Below are 5,403 nucleotides of genomic sequence, written 5' to 3' on the forward strand. Positions count from 1 at the left end.
AGTGACAGAGTTAGGATTTAAAAACACAGTTTTTGAATGTGGGTACAGCTTTCCTTGGAACATCTCTGACACATCTAAGCAGGTAATATATCATATTCTACAGGTTATTTATTACAGGTATCATAATTCCTATCTACACTATATATAATTATACAGTATATGTAAATCTACAGGTTATTGCAACACTAAACAAGCAAAACACATAAGAACTATGGTCAGGACGTGACATCTACAGGTAATATATCATATCTACAGGTAATACAGATTTGCTTTGTATATCTGAAAGGGAGCAAGATWATATACCAAACTCGTCATTGCACAGTTTTTTTTAGCTCTGCGTGTGTTTTATCGAGAGGAAACTCTTGCAATTAATGTTGTGGAGTGTCATGGTCATCGCAAAACAAATAATTTCTGTAACTACATTAATGTACAAGACTATAAACACACACTGTTGTTCACGTAGGACCCTATTCAGACTTGAGGACTAAAGTCCCAAAATATTGCCTAATGTCCATGTTTTATTGACTTCAGCCCATATTAAGGCTACATATCTCAAGTCTGAATTGGGCCCTTTATACACATCTTGCAATTAATATTGTAATTGCTTTTGTAAAATGCAGTATAATTTATCATGAGAATGATTTTGGGTTTAACCATCCCTTTTTAAACAAAAGTATATGCAAGGCTTGATTTCAACTAAATGCTCCATGTATTAAATAACACAATATAATCAGCTTTATTTACTGAGGCCTAACAATAAATGTACACAGTGATTTAAACTTCCCATCCATAGAATAGAATAGACCTACAAATAGTCTGTGTCTGAAATGGCATCCTATTCCTTATATACTGTCAGGTGACATTTCAGATGCAGCCATCCTCTCTAACAGTTAGAAGCCAAACAAATGATGCCAGGAACTCCAAATGTCATTATGTCAGTCTTGAGGGTTGCCAATGCAATGACGTCACATTGACACAAATCATCATCATCGCCATGGTGATGCACCGTGACAATTCATTTTGACGGTTGAAGTGTTGTTGTCGAGTGGGCATGGCAACACTGCACGGTGCTATCTAAGCCTTTAAAGGGTTCTTCAGCTTTCTCCATAAGAGAACACTTTGAAGAAACCTTTTGGGTTCCAGGTAGAACCTCTTTGGTTCCACTTTCTACAGAGGGTTCTACATGGAACCCAAAAGGGTTCTCCTATGGGGACAGCCAAAGAACCCTTTTGGAATCGTTTTTTCTAAGAGTGTACCCTGCATGTGTCACAGGTGTAACCAAGGTCTTATAATGAGTGACATCATTCTCGCCTCCTCCATAGCAACGGCTCACGGTTCTGAGCATGGTCGCTATGCGACAGTCCAGGGCGGAGAGGGGCCATGGAGAATAGAGGATCATGGAAAAGAGAGTCCCTCATGACGTCACAGACTGTACGTGGGCAGGGGCAGGAGACGCAGACAGACGCAGGAGCGTGGAGCGATGGATCCTAGAGAAGGAGAAAGAGAGCGAGAGAGAAATTGAGTGAAAGTTGAGAAGTTTAATTGATCATTTTCTTTACTCTAGCTGAGTATATATATTCATGACAACACAACTTATTGGGCTTGAAAGCTTAATCATGCACCCATGTTTTACCTGCAGCATTGCTCCAGAGGTGTCAGGATAGAGGGTTCATCTTTAGTGTGGCCTCCAAACCTGCAGCCCGCACACAGACCGTGTCAATGTTACAATCAACTAACGTTAGTTAAACCTGTTGTCCGCATACACACAGTGTCAATGTTACAATCAACTAACGTTAGTTAAACCTGTAGTCAGCACACAGACCGTTCGTTAGCTAGCATTTGAGTGCTGACTGTTCTCAATTATTTGTGCAGTGTAAAAATAAAATGTTGGTAATTTGTGTAGTCTTACTACTGCAGTAAGCTACTGCTTGTCCATGTGATAGCTAACAGCAAAAAACCCAGACGAGAGAAACGTAAAAGCATCCGCGCAGCAGAGATGAGCTTGTCATTAGCTAGCTAACGTTAGCTATATTGTAGCTATAAAGCATTATGTTTATTGTTATTTTGAAATAACATATTTATTTTATAGACAGAAGGGAGTTAGTTAAAAATACAGTACATTTAGCTGTAGTTTAGTTTAGAAGAAAGACTTGTAAAGTGTAAAGTACTTAAGTAAAAATACTTTAAAGTACTACTTAAGTCGTTTTTTGGAGGTATCTGTACTTTACTATTTATATATTTGACAACTTTTACTTTACTACATTCCTAAAGAAAATGATGTACTTTTTACTCCATACATTTTCCCTGACACCCAAAAGTACTTGTTACATTTTGAATGCTTATCAGGACCAACATTTTTTAAATTCACACACTTATCAAGAGATCATCCCTGGACATCCCTACTGCCTCTGATCTTGCGGACTCATTAAACACAAATGCTTTGTTTGTAAATGATGTCTGAGTGTGCCTCTGCTAATCCGTAAATTTAAAAAACAAGAAAATTGTGCTGTCTGGTTTGCTTAGTATAAGGACATTTTAAATATTCATACTTTTACTTTAAATTCTTAAGTATATTTGGCAGGCGATGTTTACCATTTTTAATGTTTCTTACTTAAGTACATTTAAAATCAAATACTACTCAGTAGAATTTTATTGGGTGACATTCACTTATTTTTCTATTATGGTATCTTTACTTTTACTCAAGTATGACACTTGGGTACTTTTCTCACCACTGGACTTACAAGGAAACCAAACCGGCTGCGCACGTGCGCTATCGTGCATACATTTATTTGTACCCCTACACCAAACGCGATCACGACACGCAGGTTAAATATCAAAACAAACTCTGAACCATGACATTAATTTGGGGACATTCGAAAAGCATTAAACATGTTGTGAAGCAACTGTTAGAGGCTAGTGTAACGCGATGTGAAATGGCTAGCTAGTTTAGCGGGTAACGCGCTACTAGCATTTCAATCAGTTACGTCACTTGCTCTGAGACTTAAGTAGGGTTCCCCTTGCTCTGCAAGGGCCGTGGCTTTTGTGGGACGATGGGTAACGACGCTTCGTGGGTGTCAGTGTTGATGTGTGCAGAGGGTCCCTGGTTCGCGCCCGTGTCGGGGGAGGGGACGTACTAAATGTTATACTGTTACATTGGTGCCGTGACCCGGATCACTGGTTGCTGCGGAAAAGGAGGAGTTTGAAAGGGGGGTGAGTGTAACGGATGTGAAATGGCTAGCTAGTTAGCGGGTACGCGCTACTAGCATTTCCATATCAGTTATCGTCATCCTTGCTCTGAGACTTAAGTAGGGTTTCCCCTTGCTCTGCAAGGGCCCGTGGACTTTTATGTGTTGAGACGACGTGGGTAACGACGCTTCTGTGGGTGTGATTTCAAGATTAGATTGAAATAAGTGGTTGTGCAAGAAGCCGGCCTTGTTCTTTCTCTGTGTTAATAAAAGGTCCCGTTCAAATTTAACTGTTACTACGTGTAGCCGGTCGGAGGTGTCCGAGTCGCGCCGTTCTGTACTGGCAAGAGGATCGTACTAAAGTATCTGTATACAAACTTGCAACTTGTTAGCTAATTTGTCCTATTTAGCTAGCTTGCTGTTGCTAGCTAATTTGCCCTGGGATATAAACATTGAGTTGTTATTTTACCAGAAATGCACAAGGTCCTCTACTCCACAATTAATCCACACATAAAACGGCCAACCGAATCGTTTCATAGAGACCCACCCTTCCTTCCAGGCTCTTACATCTTTGAATTTAGAAGGTGATTGCATCTACACTTTCATAGTATTACCACAACAACTTGCAAAACATTTCGTCTTTCAATCACCCACGTGGATATAACCAATGAGGAGATGGCACGTGGTACCTGCTTCTATAAACCCAAATGAAAGGATACGGGAGAGGCAGGACTTGCAGCACGATCTGCATTTAGCCCTTGGCATCGCAGACGCTCGTTGGCGCACACGAGCAGTATGGGTGCAATAATTGAATAACATGGATTTCTACATTTATTTTGCGACGCTCGCGCACGCGAKGTGTCCYGTCTGGTCAGCATGTTACGTTTATATTTCACCTGAGAATTACTTGTGAATTAGGTTTGATGCACCTATTGCAATGACTTGCATATATAGCTCCTTGTCCTATCTGTGCTAGTAGTGTACAGCAGCTGCCATTATAGCAGCAGCGAAAGACCAGAACAAGTCATTCCCAGACACTCCCTCACGAGAGATAGGCCTGTTGAGATACTCCCTCTTTGCGCATGTGTTCCATGTGGCTGCCAGGTAAAAGTAGACGATAGCAGACAACCGGATTCTTCGTGAAAGGGGCTGTGTTTAACGTTTACCTTGACATTACTCGACTTTTATAGATCACGCAAAACGTTATCCAGGAACTTTCTGAAGTAATGTTAGGCTACGTGAGACGTTTATTTTTATTTTTAATTACGATATTTAAATAGATGTTTTATTGCTCTGGTCTAGGGGCGCATAAATTGCAGCCTTGAGAATCGAATWTTCTCTCGGAAACTCCCTAGTCATTATCTGAACAATACAACAAAGTAGTCAAACTGTACTGTAGCCTACAACATTTCATATCATACAAAGAAACAATWGCTRCCACGATGGATTGGGTAAGTCTGGTTTTAACATTATATGRCTGCTGTGTTGTATAAAATGTCTAGGCCTAGTTTTCATCATCTTTGATKTTCCACATTCCTGTGTTTGGGWTTAAACTGCTGGACAAAAAAAACATGACGGTAAAAGTTGATGGGATTTTTTTTRTTCTTCAACAAWGTAGCCTACTACTATATCATGTTTAGGAATCTGTGACTATGACCTAATTATTTCTCCTTCCTCACAGTGTGCACATATTCACATTCCTTCAATGATTTCGAACACATTATCCATTATTTGACCAAATACTCAGGTGACTGCTCTAACAAAGAAAATAAATGTCTTCTAAAAATGGAAGGCAATCGGAAGAGAGGCAAGATTGTCGTGGAAATATTTGGTCAATCATATTTCACAAATACCGGAGCATGTGAGTTCAAATAGACTTCTTATTACTTCATAAAAAAAGCCGAGCTGGTTCATGAATACAACTGCCTTCCAGTCTTGGCACACACGTTTTATACATTTGTTCTCCTCAGGTCACACTCAGTTACTCCTCTTAATGGCTCATCACCTCTGGCTTTAGCCACCGTTATCATGTTGCCGTCATATTAGGGCTGAAAACCCGTAGAAACACAGAAATAGCAAGAATAGACCTGCACTCGCCTTAAGCCAGGTTCATGCATGTAGGACCATAGTAACAGACCTTGGCACTCTACGGGAATAACCATACATTCATCCTGCTAACTCCTCTGAAAGGGACACCCTATTCTGGAAAATACCCAGA

The sequence above is a fragment of the Salvelinus sp. IW2-2015 genome, unplaced genomic scaffold (assembly GCF_002910315.2).
Source record: "Salvelinus sp. IW2-2015 unplaced genomic scaffold, ASM291031v2 Un_scaffold640, whole genome shotgun sequence".
Lineage (NCBI taxonomy): Eukaryota > Metazoa > Chordata > Actinopteri > Salmoniformes > Salmonidae > Salvelinus > Salvelinus sp. IW2-2015.